Here is an 18,880-nt window from a genome sequence, read left to right on the forward strand (position 1 = left end):
TCTCGAACCAGTGCCCACATGGGATGCCAGCATTGCACGCGGTGGCTTTACCTGCTATGCCACAGCACTGGCCCCACTAAGTGGTTTTTTTTAAAAAAATATTTATACATTAATTTGAGAGGTAGAGACCTAGACAGAAAGAGGGAGTTCATATCTATTGCTTCACTCCCCACATGCCAGTAACACTGTGGGTTTGGCCAGGATTGAAGGCAAACCCAGGAGCCAGGAACTCAATCTTAGTTTCCCACATGAGCCATCAGTGTTCCCTCTATCAAGAAGCCAGAGTCGGCCGGCGCTGTGGCTTAACAGGCTAATCTTCCGCCTTGCGGTGCCGGCACACCGGGTTCTAGTCCCGGTCAGGGCACCGCATTCTATCCCGGTTGCCCCTCTTCCAGGCCAGCTCTCTGCTATGGCCCGGGAAGGCAGTGGAGGATGGCCCAGGTCCTTGGGCCCTGCACCCGCATGGGAGACCAGGAGAAACACCTGGCTCCTGGCTTCGGATCAGCACGATGCGCCGGCCGCAGCGGCCATTGGAGGGTGAACCAGCGGCAAAAAAGGAAGACCTTTCTCTCTGTCTCTCTCTCTCTCACTATCCACTCTGCCTGTCAAAAAAAAAAAAAAAAAAAAAAGAAGCCAGAGTCATGACTGGAGACAGATACTGAACCCAGGCACTTTAACATAGGATGCAGGCCTCTTAACCACTGGGTCAAATGCCTCCCCACTGAACGTTTTGAGGAGAAAAAAGATGCTATGGAGAAGGAAAAGGAACTGTTGACAGCATGTAACAAAAAATCAAGCTAAGCCTCTGCCTGTGGTACCTGTATCCCATATGGGCACTGGTTTGAGTCCCGGCTGCTCCTCTGATTCAGCTCTCTGCTTATGGCCTGGGAAAGCAGTGGAAGATGGCCCAAGTGCTTGGGCCTCTGCACTTGCATGGGAGACCTGGAAGAAGCTCCTGGCTCCTGGCTTGGGATAGGCCCAGCTCTGGCCGTTGTGGCCATTTTGGGGAGTGAACCAACCCAGGATGGAAGACTTTTCTCTCTGTTTCTCCCTCTCTCTGTCTGTAACTCTACCTCTCAAATAAATAAAACCTTAAAAAAAAATCAAAGATCACAGAATTGGAAGAAACTTTACAAGTCATTAATTTTAACTTTCTAAAAGAATTATAGCCAAGATGAAATAAAGGGATCAGATGTAACTCTCATGCTTGAAACAACAAAAAACAAAATCCATCTCCATCACCAAAAAAACAAAACAAATCCAAATACGAAACCACTGTCATAGAGATCCTGAACGTCAGGTAACAAAAGACTGTGACCTCCAGAGAAACAACCATCGGGTGACTGCCCAGCTCAGACCACAGCACAGGGAAGGGAGCCTTGGTGCAGCCCAGCAGATCTGGAGCTGATGGGAGCAGCCAGCAGTCTGAGGCGGTCTGAGGCGGCCAGGGTGGAGACAACCACGCAGAAAGAGAACCAGAGAGAGCTGAAGAGGGCACCCTGTGGGTGTTTAGGACAGCACTGATCAGGGCCCGCTTATGAGGAAACTGACAGGCTGAGGAGAGGACCACACAGAAAGAACTGGAGGACTCAGAACCCAGAGAGCCTGGAATACTGCATGCTCCCACTAGACTGGAAAACCTTACAGTTCACGGGGCACTGGATAGAGTGCTCAACAAAGTCATGCCTTAGCAATGGGAAATAATTAGCTCTAGACTAAACAGGGATCTAGTTCTGCCAACCATCGTAAAAGCAAAACCTGAAAGGATCAGATTGTTTCCAAGCAACAACACAACCTGTCAAGAATATTTACCAGAATGTAGCAATGTCCAGCATGCAACAGAATAAAACTCACATTACCTGACATCTAAACACAAATTACCAGGCATAAAGAATATGGCCCAATACTGGGGGAGGCGGGGGGGGGGAGCAGAAATCAATGACTAAAACAAACCTGGAATTGACACAGATGCTGGAATGTTCACATTCACAGATGACATGAAAAAGATTCCAATTAAACTTCAATGCATGGACAACTTAGTGTCATATTTTCAAATGCACTGGATGAGGTTAATAGCTTATATATTCCAGAAGAAAATATTAGTGAACTGAAGATGTAGCACAGGGAAAGAGAATGAAAAATATGAACAGAGCCTCAGTAAACAACATGACAACTTCAAACCATCTAATATACCAGTTACTGGACTCCCCAAAGAAGGGAGGGAGTCAGAAGAAAACTATACACACGTAGATCATAGGTAGGGAACCCATTTTCTGCCAAGGGCCATTTGGATGTTTATGATACTGTCCATGGGCCATAAGAATCATCAGTGTAAAAATTAGCCTGCTGTATAAATCTACTGAATTTTGAGTCTTGCCTGTGGTTGCTTTGGCAGGGCCAGATCAAATGATTTTGCAGGCCTTATACAGCCCGCAGGCCAGAGGTTCCCAATCCCTGTTACAGATTTACGAAGCTCGACCAGGCCAGTGCTGTGGCAGTGGGTTAAGCTGCTGCCTGCAGCACCAGGGTCCCATATGAGTGCTGGCTTGAGTTCCACTGCTTCACTTTTGATTCAGCTCTATGAATCAAAAATCTGGGAAAAGCAACGGAGGATGGCCCTGAGCCCTTGAGCTCTTGCCACCTGCATGGAAGACCCAGAAGAAGTTCCTGGCTCCTGGCTTTGGCCATTGCAGCCATTTGCAGAATCGCAGAGAGAGAGGGAAAGACAGAGACAGATCTTCCATCCGCTGGTTCACTTCCCAAATGGGAATAAATAAATGAATCTTTAAAAACAAAAAAAGAAGAAGCTCAATCAACCCCAAATACAACAGTCATAAAACAAAGCACAGGAAAATTAAATTGCTCTAACTCTATAATGATAAAGAGCATCTTAAAAGTAGGCAGATGAAAAGCTCACATCACATACAAGGAATAAAAGACAGTAATGACAGAAAATTACCACTAAGAAACAATGGAAATGAGAAGACAGTGGATCAACATCTTTAAAAAACGTAAGGAAAAAATATATCAACCTAGAATTCTACAACCAGAGAAATTACCTCTGAAAAACAAAAGCAAAATATTTTTCAGATATAAAAAGTAAAAACAAGTAATAATTAGATTTGTGCTACAAGTCATTTAGGCAGAAGCAAAACACCAGATAAAGTTCTATACAAAGCAACAAACATCAAAAATGTTAATCACACTGATTATTGTAAGAATTTTGCTATTGTCTAAATTCCTTCAGAAGATAACTGAATGAAATGCACAAATTCCCAGAAAGACACAAACTAAGGAAAATAACTCAAAAAACAAATACTAAATGTGAATAGACCCATAATAAAAGATTGAATTAGTGATCAAAAAAACTAGCTACAAAGAAAAATCAAGGCCCTGATGACTTCACTGGTAGGATTTAACAAACATTTAAATAAGATAATAGTGATTCTTCACAAAGTCTTCCAAAAAAACAGAAGAGGAGGGAATAATTCTCAGCTCACTCTATGAGGCCAGTATTATCCCGATACCCAAATAAGACAAAGACATTAAAAGGAAACTACAGGGGCTGGCACTGTGGCATAGTGGGTAAAGCTGCCGCCTGCAGTGCCAGCATCCCATGTGGGTGCCAGTTCAAGACCCGGCTTCTCCACTTCCAATCCAGCTCTCTGCTATGGCCTGGGAAAGTAGTGGAAAATGGCCCAAGTGCTTGTGCCCCTGCACCCACGTGGGAGACCTGGAAGACGCTCCTGGCTTCGGATCAGCTCAGCTCTGGCCGTTGGGGCCATCTGGGGAGTGAATCAGCAGATGGAAGACCTCTCTCTCCCCTTCTCTCTGCCTCTCTGTGACTCTGCCTTTCAAATAAATAAATAAATCTTTAAAAAAAAAAAGAAGGAAACTATAGACCAATATTCCATATATAAATAGCTGCAAAAACCCTGCTTAAAAAAACACTAGCTCATCAAACCCGGTAACATATAAAGGGGATCATATAACTATGTGGAATTTATTCTAGGGAATGCAAAGTTAGTTTAACAATTGAAAATTAATTAATGCAGGCCGGCACCGAGGCTCACTAGGCTAATCCTCTGCCTGCGGCACCGGCACTCTGGGTTCTGTCCCGGTTGCTCCTCTTCCAGTCCAGCTCTCTGCTATGGCCCGGGAGTGCAGTGGAGGATGGCCCAAGTCCCTGGGCCCTGCACCCACATGGGAGACATGGAAGAAGCACCTGTCTCCTGGCTTTGGATCGGCGCAGTGCCAGCCATAGCGGCCATTTGGGAGGGTGAACCAATGGAAGGAAGACCTTTCTCTCTGTCTCTCTCTCTCTCACTGTCTAACTCTGTAAAAAAAAAATTAATTAATGCAATACACAATATCAATAGGAAAACAAGAAAAAAACACACATGCTCATCTCAGTAGACACAGAAAAAAAAAATCCACAGCTAGCTTCCTATTTAAATGGTGGCAGACTGCATGTTTCCCCCTGGGTCAGGGATAAGACAGTCATGTCTGCTCTTGTCACTTCTATTTCTCACCGCACTCGGGGAGGTTCTACCCAGGGCCATAAGAAAGTAAAATAAAAGGCATCCTTATTGGAAAGGAAGCAGCAGAACTATCCTCACTTGTACAGGACACGGTTTTATATCTAAGAAATATACCTAACATAAATGATGATCTTATATCTAGAAAACCCCAAGGAACTCACCAAAATGCTATGATAACTAGTAAATGAATTCAGCAAGGATGAAGACACAATATAAATGTTTAAAAACCACAAGTGTACTTCCATATGTCAGTAATGAACAATCTGAAACACAGTTGTTAAGAAACAATTCCCTTTATGATATAGTACCAAAAAGAATAAAATACTTAAAATGTATCTTTAAAGTTTTACTTATTTGAGAGAGAGAGGGCACCAGTGAGCCAGAAAGTCTATGTAGGTTTTTCACAGGGGTGGTAGAAAGCTGGTATTTGAGCCATCATTGCTGCCTCCCAGGGTCTGTATGTGGAATACAGGAGTCTTAACTGCAAGGCCACCAAACACCTGCCTCAGGAATGATTTTAGCACAAGAAGTGCAAGACTCGTACTCTGCCAACTAAATGTTGCTGGAAGAAATGAAAGATTTAAACAACTGGGGGCAGGTGCCGTGGCTTAACAGGCGAATCCTCCGCCTTGCGGCGCCGGCACACCGGGTTCTAGTCCCGGTTGGGGCACCGCATTCTATTCCGGTTGCCCCTCTTCCAGGCCAGCTCTCTGCTATGGCCCGGGAAGGCAGTGGAGGATGGCCCAAGTGCTTGGGCCCTGCACCCGCATGGGAGACCAGGAGAAGCACCTGGCTCCTGGCTTCGGATCAGCGAGATGCGCCGGCCGCAGCGGCCATTGGAGGGTGAACCAACGGCAAAGGAAGACCTTTCTCTCTATCTCTCTCTCACTGTCCACTCTATCTGTCCAAAAAAAAAAAAAAAAAAGAAATTTAAATTCTTTAGGGAGTGAACCAGCTGACCTCTTAAATAAACAAATCTTTTTTTAAAAAGAGGGCGATACCCGCAAATTGATCTGCAGATTCAAGGCAATCCTCTTTAAAACTCTAGTCGATTTCTTTGCAGAAATGACAAACTGATCCTAAAACTCATATAGAAATTCAAGAAATCCAAATTAGCCAAAGCAATACTGAATGTGAAAAACAAAACTGAAAGGCTTATAGGTACCCATTTAAAAAACTACCTCAGGGGCTGGCGCTGTGGTGCAGCGGGTTAAAGCCCTGGCCTGAAGTGCCGGCATCCCATATGGGCACCGGTTCTAGTCCCGGCTACTCCACTTCCAATCCAGCTCTCTGCTGTGGCCTGGGAAAGCAGCAGAAGATGGCTCAAGTTCTTGGGCCCCTGCACCAGTGTGGGAGACCCAGAAGAAGCTCCTGGCTCCTGGCTTCAGATCAGTGCAGCTCTGGCCGTTGCAGCCATATGGGGGTGAACCAGCGGATGGAAACCTCTCTCTCTGTCTCTACCTCTCTCTGTAACTGTCTTTCAAATAAATAAAAATAAATCTAAAAAAAAAACAAAAACAAACAAACAAACAAAACTGGGCCAGTGCCATGGCTCACTTGGTTAATCCTCCGCCTGCGGCACCGGCATCCCATATGGGTACTGGGTTCTAGTCCCGGTTGCCCCTCTTCCAGTCTAGCTCTCTGCTGTTGCCTGTGAGTGCAGTGGAGAATGGCCCAACTGCTTGGGCTCCTGCACCCACATGGGAGACCAGGAAGAAGCTCCTGGCTCCTGGCTTCGGATCGGCACAGCACTGGATGTAGCGGCCATTTGGGGAGTGAACCAACGGAAGGAGGACCTTTCTCTCTGTCTCTCTCTCACTGTCAATAACTCTACCTGTCAAATAAATTTTTAAAAAATTAAAAAAAAAAGAAAAAATAACTACCTTAAAGTCACAAGTAATCAAGACACCATGGAATGGTATAAGGACAGACACAAAGATCAATGGAACAGAAAATCAAGCCCAGGAATGAACCATAGTTATAGCATTTATGTTCAACTGATCTTCAACATGAGTAGCAAAGCAATTCAATGAGAGAAATAAGTCTTTTCAATAAACAGTGCTGGGACAATTCCATATTTACAGGCAAAAGAATAAAATTAGATGCCTACCTCATACCATATTAAAAAGTTAGATCAAACTGGGCCAGAGATATGAATTTAAGAACTACAACTATAAAACTCTTACAACAGAATGTAAGTGTAAATCTTTATGATCTGAGATTAGACAGTATTTTTTAGATATGAAATCAAAAAACTAAATACAAAATATGTAAATTGGACTTCAAAATTTAAGACTTTTGTGCAGTAAAGCACATCAGGAAGAAAATGAAAAGACAATCCACAGAATGGGAGAAAGTATGTATAAGTCAGGTATCTGAGTCTCATGCTTAGTATATAAAAAGAACTCTCACAACTCAACACACAAAAAAAGACAAATAACTCAGTGGGCAAGAATCTAAATAGAAATTTCTCTAAAGATATACAAATGGCCTATAAGTACAGGAAAAGATGCTTAACATCATTAGCCAATAGGGAAATGCAAATCAAAACCACAATGAGGTAACACTTCATAGCCACTAGGATATAATTCAACATGAATTAAAGATCTAAATGGAAAACTTAGAAACACACAACTCAAAGAAAGCATAGATAAAATTTTTGTGACCTTCAGTCAGGCAAAGGTTTCTTAGATCAACTGATAAATTGGACTGCATCAAAATTAGTAATTTGAATAGTGGCACCATGGCATAGCGGGTAAAGCCACTGCCTACAATGCTGGCATCCCCCAGTTCAAGACCCACCTGCTCCACTTCTGATCCAGCTCTCTGCTATGGCCTGGGAAAGCCGTAGAAGATGGCCCAAGTCCTTGGGCCCCTACACCTGCATGGGAGACATGGAAGAAGTTCCTGGCTCCTGGCTTCAAATTAGCTCAGCTCTGGCGGTTGCGGCCATCTGGGGAGTGAACTAGCAGATGGAAAACCTCTCTCCCTCTCTCTATCTCTCTGCCTCTCTGTAACTCTGCATTTCAAATAAATAAATCTTTAAAAATCTAGTAATTTGTGCTCTGTAAAAGACATTGCTAAAATAATGAAAAGCTGGGGTCAGCATAGTGGTGAAGTGGGTAAAGCGGCCACCTGCAATGCTGGCATCCCATGGGTGCTGGTTCAAGTCCCAGATGCTCTACTTCTAATCCAGCTCCCTGCTAATGGCCTGGACAAAGCAACGGAGAATGGCCTAAGTTTTGGGCCCTAGCCACCCAAGTAGGAGACAGAGAGGAAGCACCTGGCTACTGACTCCTGGCTTTGGCCTGGCCTAGCCTTGGCTGTTACAGTCATCTAGGCAGTGAATCAGTGGATGGAAGATCCCTCTCTCTCTGTCTTGCTCTCTCTCTCTGTAACTCTTTCAAACAAACACTTTTTTTTTTTAAAGAAAAAATAAAGACAGTAATGGACCTGGAGACTATCAAAATGTTAAAAGAGCTGAACACTTCAAATAAACACCCGAAAAAGATGCTAAATGTTGCTAGTCAGTAGGGAAATGAAAAAGTAAACCACAGGGAAATACCACCATGCAAAATGGCTAAAATTAAAAAGACTGACTACACCAAGTTTTGGTGACAATGTGGAAGAACCAGAACTTTCTTATGCTGCTGGAGAAAATGTAAATAGCTTTGCAGTCCCTGAACAAGTTAAACATAGGCCTACCCTCCAGTCCAGCCAGTGCACTCTTGGTACATACCCCAGAGGAATGAAATCACACGTTCTACTATTGAAACGAAATAAAATGGAGACTAGGGCTGTAAATTCCCTGAACAGGCAAAGTCTATGAAGTTGTGAAGGCATCCTTGACCTTGCTTACTATGTAAACAAGAGCAAAATTTAAGCTGAGCCACTTGCAGACACATGTGAAGCCTAACTTGTGCCAAAGAAAAAGAAAACTTAACTTTAACCACCCAGAAGCTGCCAGCTAACTTAACTGCAATAAAGGATACTATTACCCCTTATGTAACTAGTAACTTGCGAATGGCTTCTAGTTTTTGTTTGTTTGTTTTGCTTTCCTGTTTACCCTGTTTAAGAAAAAAAAAAGCTTCCCTTACTTTCCTTAGTGGAGTTCTAATCCCTCTGGTGCAGCCCGATTCATGAACTGATGAAATACTGCTCTTTTGAATTTTATTGTGCCTCAGTTTATCTCTTAACAACACAAAACCATGGGGCTGATGTGGTGGTGTGGTGCGCTAAGTTGCCACCTGTGATGCTGGTTCTGGTTCTCACTGCTCCACTTCCCATCAGCTCCCTGCTAATACATCTCGAATAGCAACAGCAGATGGCCCAAGTGCTTGTGCCCCTGCCCCTGACATGGGAGCAGTGGGTGGAGTTTCACACTCCTGGCTTTGGTGTGGCTCAGCCCCAGCCCGTATGGTCACCTGGGGGAGTGAACCAGCAGATGTAAGGTCAATTGATATCCGGTTGCCCCTCTTCCAGTCCAGCTCTCTGCTGTGGCCCGGGAGTGCAGTGGAGGATGGCCCAAGTCCTTGGGCCATGCACCTGCATGGGAGACCAGGAGAAGCACCTGGCTCTTGGCTACGGATCAGCGCGGTACGCCAGCCGCAGCGGCCACTGGGGGGGTGAACCAGTGGAAAAAGGAAGACCTTTCTCTCTCTCTCTCTCACTGTCAAAAAAAAAAAAAAAAAAAAAGAGTACACATTCTGTGATTCCATTTATATGATATTCAATAAAATACAAGGTAAACTGCAGTGACAGAAAGTAAACCAGTCAACAGCTATCTACTGGAGGGCCTAGTCTGAGTCCTGGCTCCTCCTCCCTTCTGATCCAGGGTCCTGCTAACGAGCCTGGGAAGGTAGCAGACAATGGCTAAGTACTTGGGTCCCTGCCACCAGTGAGGGAGACCCAGACTGACTTCTGGGCTCCTTTCTTTGGCCTGGACCAGCCCTGGTCATTGGGCCATTTGAGAAGCAAATCAGCAGATGCAAGATCTCGCTCTCTCTCTCTCTTTCAAATAAATTAATTACTTAAAAAAATGAAACTTAAGAAAAGTACTGAGCATCAGAAGCCACTTGAGTACCTACTGTTTTTCAGGCACCATGTTGGGTACCAAGAATAATAGATGATGTTTTTGATAAAATGTTTCTGGGGGAAAACTGTACTCACGGGGCCTGGATTTCAGCAAAACAAATGGCAGTAATAGTCACGATGCCATTATACATAAAGCGGACAAATGTGTGCGACTGTGGCAAAGTGAAGACAATTCAGATGGCCAAGTGTGACACCTACTTGACGGCCCTGTAAACTGGACACAATATCCATTACCTGGATAGCCAATGCTCCTTCCCACATGTTACAACTCCACTGACTATATGATAAACATGAGTACATATACACAAACTTAAAGAGGGCCAAGTTTATTTAAATGCATGCGCCCTTTAATCCAGCAATTCCTACTCCCTCTTTTAAGATTCCCTACTACATAAATATCCATACTGGTACCTAAAGGCGCCAGCACCAGACATTTAATAGTATTATACCTAACAGCAGAATAAGCATAAAAGCTACTTAATATCTGCCCATAGGAGAAAGGGTAAAACTGCAGGTCGTTGTATGTGGACACAGACAATACCTGTAAGACGGTGTTAACACGCTGCAGATCCTCTTCTCACTTTGTCTTGCCTGAATAACAGACTCGGGAGTCAGACGGCCTACATTCAGTTATCCGCTCTACCATTTCCTAGGTCTTCATCACAGACACATTCCCTAATTTCTCCACAAGCTTCAGCTTCCTCATGTAGAGGGTGGATCATTAGAGTCTGTCCCAGGGTGTCACTCTAAAAATCACTCAAGTAAAATCTGACAAGCAGTAAGTGCTCAGTGAATGTCAGTATTACTTCGCACTCCACAAAGCAATGCCAACGGCAGCCAGGGCTGGGCAAGGCCACAGGCAGGAGCCAGGAACTCTACCTAGGTCTCTCACGTGGGCTGCCTCCAAGGATGCATTAGCAGGAAAACTGGATTGGACGTACAGTACCCGGGACTCAAACAGGCACTCAGACTGGGATGCAGGTGGCAGCCCCACCTGCTGGGCCACAACACTCACTACTACTTTTTATGCTTCAAATTCAAGAACTGACTGCTTTTTTTCGTGGCAGCCTATATGTGTTCAATAGATACAATATGCCCCGAAATTTGAGGAAACGGATATTTATTTTAAAGTTTTCTTTAGTTTCTTAGATTAACTCCAAAGCATCAGCGCTTATTTCTTATATCTGTTTAGTTTTGGGCTTCTACATGCAGTTTTCCCAAAAACATTTAATGATTTTGTCTATTCACATTATAAATATACTAGAATGGGGCCAGTGCTGTGGCGTAGCAGGTAAAGTTGCCGCCTGCAGTGCCAGAATCCCATATGGGCTTCGGTTTGAGTTCTGGCTGCTTCACTTCCCATCCAGCTCTCTGCTATGGCCTGGGCAAGCAGTAGAAGATGGCCTAAGTCCTTGGGCCCCTGTACCCACGTGGGAGACCCAGAAGAAGTTCCTGGTTCCTGGCTTCGGATCAGTGCAGCTCCGGGCCCTTGTGGCCATCTGGGGAGTGAACCAGTGGATGGAAGACACCTCTCTCTCTCTCTCTCTCTGCCTCTCCTTCTCTCTCTGTGTAACTCTTTCAAGTAAATAAATAAATCTTTAAAAATAAATATACAAACTAGTATCTCAGTACCTGTGGACAGCTGTGTGCTGCAGCAAACTCACAGCTGTAACTGTTACGGATTGGACAAGACGTCTCCCCAGCTCATGCAATCGCTTAACTCCTGGTGTTATGAAGACAGCTGATGGATTAAGGGTGGAAACTTGATCTAATTATGGTGTCTTAGAAGTGGACCTGGTGAGAGGTCTTTAATTCACTGGGGGCTGGGAAGATAGTTCTTAATTGGAAACAAGGAAGTCAAAATAGCCCTGTTTGAAGATGACATGATCCTCTATATAGGGGAAGTAAAAGACTCCACTAAGAATTCAGCAAAGTTGTAGGGCCAGAGCTGTGGTATAGCGGGGTAAGTAATGACCTGTGACTCAGGCATCCCATATGGATGCCAGTTTGAATCCCAGCTGCTTTGTTTCTGATCCAGCTCCCTGCTAATGAACCTGGGAAAGCAGCAGACAATGGGCCAAGTCCCTAGGTCCCTGCACACACATGGGAGCCCCAGAAGAAGCTCCTGGCTTCGGCCTGGCACAGCCCTGGCCATTGCAGCCATCTGGGGAGTGAACCAGCGGATGGAAGAGTCTCTGTCTCTCCCTCTCCCCTCTCTCTGTAATTCTACCTTTGAAATAAATAAATAAAATCTTTTTAAAAACAGCATTCATATAGTAACAATGCTCTGACAAAAAGAACTTCCAAGATCAGCCCCATTCACAATGGCTATAAAATATTTTAAGGGGCCAGCACTGTGATGTAGCGGATTAAGCCTTCACCTGCAGCACCAGCATCCTATATGGCCACCGGCTTGAGTCCTGGCTGCTCCACTTCGGGTCCAGCTCCCTGCTGATGGTCTTAGAGGGCAGTGGGGGATGGTCTGGGTGCTTGGGCCCCTGCACCCTCGTGGGAGACCTGGAGGAAGCTCCTGGCTTTGACTTGGCACAACTCTGGCCACTGTAGCCATCTGGGAGTGGACCAGTGGATGGACGATCTCTCTCTCTGTAACTCTGCCTCTCAAATAAATAAATAAATCTTTAAAAAATGTTTTAAATCCTTGGAATGTGAAGGATCCCCACAACGAAAATTATGTTTTTTTTTTTTTAAATTTATTTGACAGATAGACAGTGAGAGAGAGAGACAGAGAGGTCTTCCTTCCACAATGAAAATTATGAAACATTAAGGGAAGAAAAAGAAGACATATATGAAAAATGGAAAGATCTCCCACGTTTGTCGACTGGAGGAATTATCATCAAAATGTCCATCAAAAAAGCAATTTACAGATTCAATGCAATCCCAATCAAAATATCAATGCTTCTCAGATCCAGAAAAATGACCATAAAATTCGCATGGAAACACAAAAGACCACAAATAACCAAAGCAATAAAACAAAGGCAATAAAAACAAAGCCAAAGGTAATACAATATTAAATTTCAAGACATACTACAGGGTTGTTATAATGAAAACATCCTGGTACTGGCACAAAAATAAAACATGTGAAACAATGGAAACAGCATAGGCACCCCAGAAATTAATCCACATATGTACAACCAACTAATTTTTAACAAGTGAGCTGAAATCACTCCCTGGAGAAAGGACAACCTCTTCAACAAATAGTGCCGAGAAAATTGGAACTTTGCATGCAGACATATTAAACAAGACCCCTACCTAACACCCTATACAAAAATCAACTCATAACGAACCAAGGATCTAAACCTAAGACCTGAAACCATCAAGTTACTAGAGGAAAACAGGGGAAATGCTGCAAGACATTGGCCTAAGTAAAGGCTTCATGGATAAGACCCCAGAAGCACAAGCAATAAAAACAAAAACAGACAAATGGGATTACATCAAGCTAAGAAGCTTCAGCAGAGCTGAAAACACAGAGGAAACACTCAACAAAGAGGCAACCAATAGAATGGAAGATTTGCAAACTATATATCTAATAAAGGATTAATATCCAGAATACATAAAGAACTCAAGAAACAACAACACAAAACAACTAATCTAGTTAAGAAATGGAGAAAGGGAGGGAGAGAGGGAAGGGGGAAGGGAAAAGTATCATTATGTTTTTAGAATTATATTATGAAATACATAAAATCTGTTTTCTTTATATTAGCAAAAAAGAAATGGCAAAGAACATGAACAGGCACTTTTCTCCCTTTTTTTAATAAAAGATTTATTTTATTTATTTGAAAGGCAGAGTTACAGAGAGAGAGAAATATTCCATCTGTTGGTTTATTCTCAAAAGGCTGCCACACCCAGGGTTTGGGCCATATCAAAGCCAAGAGTCAGGAGCTTCTTCTGTGTCTCCCACATGGGTTCAGTGGCCCAAGGACTTGGGCCATCACCCACTGCTTTCCCAGGTACATTATTAGGGGGTGGATTGGAAGTGGATCAGCTGGGACTCAAGCCAGTACCCATATGGGATGCTGGTGTTGCAGGTGGCAGTTTAAACTGGTACACCACAATGCTGGCTCCCCTGAAATACAAATGGCCAATAGACACATGAAAAAAAAAACAATGCTCAGGATGACTAGCCATGAGGGGAATGCAATTAAGAACTACAACAAGGTTTTACCTCACCCCAGTTAGAACAGTTATCATTCAAAATTCAAAACAATAAATGCTGACAAGGATGTGAAGAAAAAGGTACCCTAATACACTGTTCATGGGAATGTAAACTGGTACAACCATTATTGAAGACAGAATGGAGATTTCTCAGAAAACTAAAAATACATCTATCAAATGACCCAGATATCCCACCCTGGAAATACATGCAAAGGAAATGAAATCATCGTGAGTTACCTATACCCCCATGTTTACAGCAGCTCAACTCACAATAGCTAAAATATGCAATCAACCTAGATGTCCATCAGCTGATGACTAGATAAAGAAAATATGGCATATATACACGATGGAATACTACTCAGCCATAAAAAAGAATGAAATCTTGACTTTTGCAACAAAATGGATGCAACAGGAGATCATTATGCTTAGTGAAATAAACCAGACCAAAAAAGACAAATATGACATTTCATCTAACTTAGGGTAGCTAATATATAGCTTATTAAAAAATTAATGTATGAGTAAAATTGAGATCTTGGGATTTGACTACTGTTTACAGCCCTTGTCTATATAAGTTCCTGGTCTTGCAATCCCATGATTCTTTGATTCATTTTTAGTCATTTCCCTGTTTTGTTTCCCCTAACAACCACTAACTTGAGTAACACAGTTCTTACCTAAACTGTTACACCAAACTGCAGAACCAGTTCCAACAGACTTGTGTAACACACAATTAAGTAAAGATAGTCTGTTAGAAGACTGACATACATGTGGGATCCAAGCGACAAATAACACAGTAATGAATCACTGAAGTCTTGAACTCATAACCATTTTGCTTTTTGCCAACCTTTCATGTTGTATTAGTTAGAATAAAAACCTTACTACATTTTTTAAAAAAGGAAGACTTGGTTAAAATGCAATTTTCCACCTACTTTATGAGTCATTCTACAGCTGAGAGAAATGTATACACATGTGCATCAGAATGTTAATATCCAAAATATATATTTTTAAAAATTATTGGGGGAGGGGGGCTGGAGACAGAGAAGAAGAGAAACTCTTCCATATTCTGGCTCACTCCCCAAATGTCCCCAACAGAGCCAAAATTGGGAGCTGGGAACCTAATCTGGGCATCTCACTTGGGTGGCAAGGACCCATAGGAATATACATCAACAAAAAAGCAGTCACGTATATTGAAACGGAAGGTTACACGGAAGTAAAAAATAAAGAACTACTGGTAGCAAATCACGATATGCATACAGGATGCCAAACCATGCGATATGGCTGGAGTGCACAAGCAATAAGGCAATGTTTCCATTAATACAAAGCTCAAGCCCACAAAACTCATCAGTGATGTGAGAACTCAGGATCCAGACTAGGGAGCAGGGGCAGAATTCAGCTGGAAGCAGAGAGGAACTCTTGGAATCCTGGAACTATTCTAGTTGTAATCTGACGAAACTGGTGGTTACACAAGGTGATAAATCTGTAAAAATTCATTGTCCTGTATAACTGAGACGTATGCACTTGCGGACTTCACGTGTATTTTACATCTCAACCAAAGTTAAGGGGGAAAATGTAATTTCCAAACTGTCTGCACTGGAACAGGGCTTCTTTGGGCCAAAATTCACGTTGGGCATGAATTCCGGGCCACATACCGTGGACACCCTGTTTGCATTCTTTTTGTTAGTGACGACTGTGTAGCACCTGAACAATCCCACAGAACGAACGTTCTCGGGCATAAGACACCGGGTTTTTCACTTCCTAAGAGCCAAGCACTGTTTTCAGCACATGACATGAAAAAGCAAGGCTCACTCCACCGCTGCGCCTAGCCAATGTCAGCCAACTGTCACCACAAAGCCTGCACGGATCTCGAGAGTTTTTTTTTTTTTGCATCCAAATCAACTTTTCTTCTCCTTAATTGCACGTTTCCAAGAGCATTTCGAGGCAGCCTCAAGAGCTAGAAAACATCTCTAAGACGACTCAAGGGCTTCAAGAACAGCTTCAGCTCCGGCACCGCATTGCCAGCGCGGGCAGGAGCACCGCCGCGGCGCTGCCAAATCCCTCCCGGGCTCCAGGCGGAGCCCCGCAGCCCCGGCCCCGCAGCCCCCGCGTGCCCCCTGCCCTGCGGTCGGCTGTCAGAGACCGATTTTAACGCCACCAGGAGCTGACAGCCGCCGGGCGGAAAAAAAAAGTTTACCCACTGAGAGGCGCAGTGGGATCTTTTTGCAAAAGATGATGTAGAAAACACGGACGCGCAAGCCGGGGCGGCCTCCGGCAGGAAGAACCCCGCGGCGCCGTCGGTAGCGCGCCCGCCCGCCCGCCAGGCCCCCTCAGCGGGGGCTCCTCTGAGGTGACCCCGACCGGCCGCGGCAGCCCCCGGCCCCAGCCCCGGGCCCCGAGCGGGCGAGGCCGCGCGGCCGAGTACTCACCGCGCTCGCCGGCCGCGCGCACCGGGGCCGCCGCGGGCACCCGCCGCGGGCAGCGCCCAGCGCTCCGGGGCCGCCCCGGCCGCCTCAGCCGCCTCAGCCGCCCCAGCTCCGGGCGCGCCGCGGCGCGAGAACGGCCACTTCCGGCGCGCGCGAGGAAATGAGGCCGCGGCCGCCGCGCCCCGCCCAGCCCCGGCCCCGCCCAGCCCCGCGCGCGCTGCGGGTGCGCGGCGTGGGCGCGCGGCGGCCGGCCGCCGGCTGCACGGGTGGGTGTGGGAAGCTCCGTGTGTGGCCCGAGCGAGCCCTGCACGGAGCGGCCGCAGCCTGGCGCGCCCGGGGCTGAGCGCTGCCGAGGGGCCCGCGTGGGCGCCGGCTGGGGGGCCGGCTGGTGCCCAGGGCCGTGGGGGTGGCGCAGGACGCGGGACCTGCTGTTCCTTGGGCCCCAGTTCCCTCCTGCGTTAAAGGAGGGAGTGCAGGCGGTCGTGGCTTGGTTTTGGGGAGCGGGAAGAAGACAGGCGCCCCTCACACTTGGGCCACTCGCCCCCTGGGTGCACTGCGTCCCCAGGGCGCTGTGTCCCCCAGGGCCCTGCACGTGCCCGCTGGGAGCCCGCTCTGGCTCTGCCGGCTTTCCCGGCTTGCCTGGGCAGGCTCCCTCGGCTTGGCCTCTGTGCGCCTCTGTGTCTTGGGGACCACAGCAAGCGGCGAAGGGCGTGCTTTCCGGAGCTGTTGTGAGACTTGCACGCAGTGCTGTATTGCAAGCGTTTGGCATTGTGCGTGTTATCATTATTAATAAATGCAGTTAGACCCAAAGCCGAGCTGACTGCAGGGTGCACCTGCAGAAGTTGCTTGGGGTGGGTGGAGGATTTGATTCTTATCAAAGCTGTCTTCGTTGGTTGTCCTGGGCTCCGACTGGACAGCCTACTTAAACTGTTTTATTACTGCTATTATTTAAGTTTATTTGAAAGGCAGAGAGAGAAGAGCTATCTCACATCCTTTGAGGTTCCCCCCCCCCCCCCCCCCCAAATGCCCACAATAGCCAGAGACAGACAGGGCTGAAGCCAGGAGCCAAGAACTCAATCTGGGTCTCCCACGGAAGTGACAGAGACCAGCACTAGGGTCATCACCGGGCTGCCTCCCAGGGTCTGCCTTAGCAGGAAGCTGGATCGGAAGTGGAGGTGGGGGACCGGCGCCGTGGTGGCGCACTAGGTACTCCTCCCCTGTGGCGCCGGCATCCCATGTGGGCGCCGGGTTCTAGTCCGGGTTGCTCCTCTTCCAGTCCAGCTCTCTGCTGTGGCCTGGGATGACAGTGGAGGATGGCCCAAGTGCTTGGGTCCCTGCACCCGCATGAGAGACTGGGAGGAGGCGCCTAGCTCCTGGCTTCGGATCAGCATAGCTCCGGCCGTTGTGGCCGTTTGGGGAGTGAACCAGTGGTGGGAAGACCTCTCTCTCTGTATCTCACTGTCTGCAGCTCTACCTGTCAAATAATTTAAAAAATATTTAAAAAAAAAGTGGAGGTGGGACTCCAGTTCAGAAACTCAGGTATGGAATGTGAGGCACCCCAAGCAGCATCGTTTTTTCTTTTTAAAAAAAGATTTCATATATTTTATTTGGGAGGTAGAGAAAGAGAGAGAGGTCCTGCATCCGCTGGTTCACTCCCCAAATGGCCACAACAGTCGGAGCTGCGCCGATCTGAAGCCAGGAACCAGGAGCTTCTTCTGTGTCCCCCATACAGATGCAGGGGCCCAAGGACCTGGGCCATCTTCCACTGCTCTCCCAGGCCTTAGCAGAGAGCTGGATCAGAAGAGGAGCAGCCGGGACTTGAATCAGCGCACGTATGGGATGCTGGCACTGCAGGAGATGGAGTAACCTACTGAGCCATAGCACCGGCCCCAAGCAATATCTTACCCACTGCGCCAAATGCCTACCCCTGGCCAACCTAATTCTAAACCAGGTTTGCTGAATATCCTGTCTCTCTTCAGCTTCAAAGCTCACTCCTTCCTTGATCATTTCTGAGTAGCCATGAATATCTGTAGCTCCCATAGTCCTACCTTCCCGACCTGGGCCAAGATTGACAGACTCATGCAGTCACCCACACTGCACCTGTGTGTGAGCTGAGCTCTGAGAGATAAGGACCATGCCTTTTTTCTGCTCCAACCACTTGGCACATAGTAAGTGTTCAATTAAATACGAAGCGACCTGATTAAAAAGGAACATGCAAGGATCTCCCAGCATCTCTGCCACTTGAACAGGTGAGCTGGCAACACTTACTGCCTCTGAGGTTCCACCCTTCTGCCTGATCGCCTGCTCGTTCACTCTAGTATGAAGATCAGCCTGTGGGAGTCTACTTAGGTAAACTGAGTGGCTAAATCTCCAGGGTCTCTAGGGTCCAGAGCTCCCATGACGGTTACCATGCAGACCCCAGGACCAACTGTGGGGTTGACCCTCAGGCTGGGGGAGAATTAGCGAGTGGGAACCCCTGGCAGATAGATGGTACAGAGCACAGTGCTCGTAGGTTTAAGATGGCAAGGCATTAGTAGGAGACTACTTCAAAAACTTTGGGCAAAAGTGGAATTAAAAGTTTATTTTGGGGGGCTGGCACTGTGGTGTAGCGGGTAAAGCCACTGCCTGCAGTGCTGGCATCCCATATAGACGCCG

At 46.2% G+C, this 18,880-nt stretch overlaps 1 protein-coding gene across 1 annotated transcript in view; it reads right to left on the reverse strand.

The window, feature by feature from the left end:
- CSGALNACT2 (chondroitin sulfate N-acetylgalactosaminyltransferase 2) overlaps positions 1 to 16,259 on the reverse strand; it is a 54,272-nt gene extending 38,013 nt beyond the window's left edge. The window contains exon 1 of the mRNA XM_062214265.1: positions 16,229 to 16,259. The gene's annotated coding sequence lies outside the window, so the exon portion shown is untranslated. The remainder of the gene's footprint in view (positions 1 to 16,228) is intronic.
- Between the last annotated feature and the right edge of the window lie 2,621 nt (positions 16,260 to 18,880).

This window comes from Lepus europaeus, chromosome 17 (genome assembly GCF_033115175.1).
Source record: "Lepus europaeus isolate LE1 chromosome 17, mLepTim1.pri, whole genome shotgun sequence".
NCBI classification, from domain to species: Eukaryota; Metazoa; Chordata; class Mammalia; order Lagomorpha; family Leporidae; genus Lepus; species Lepus europaeus.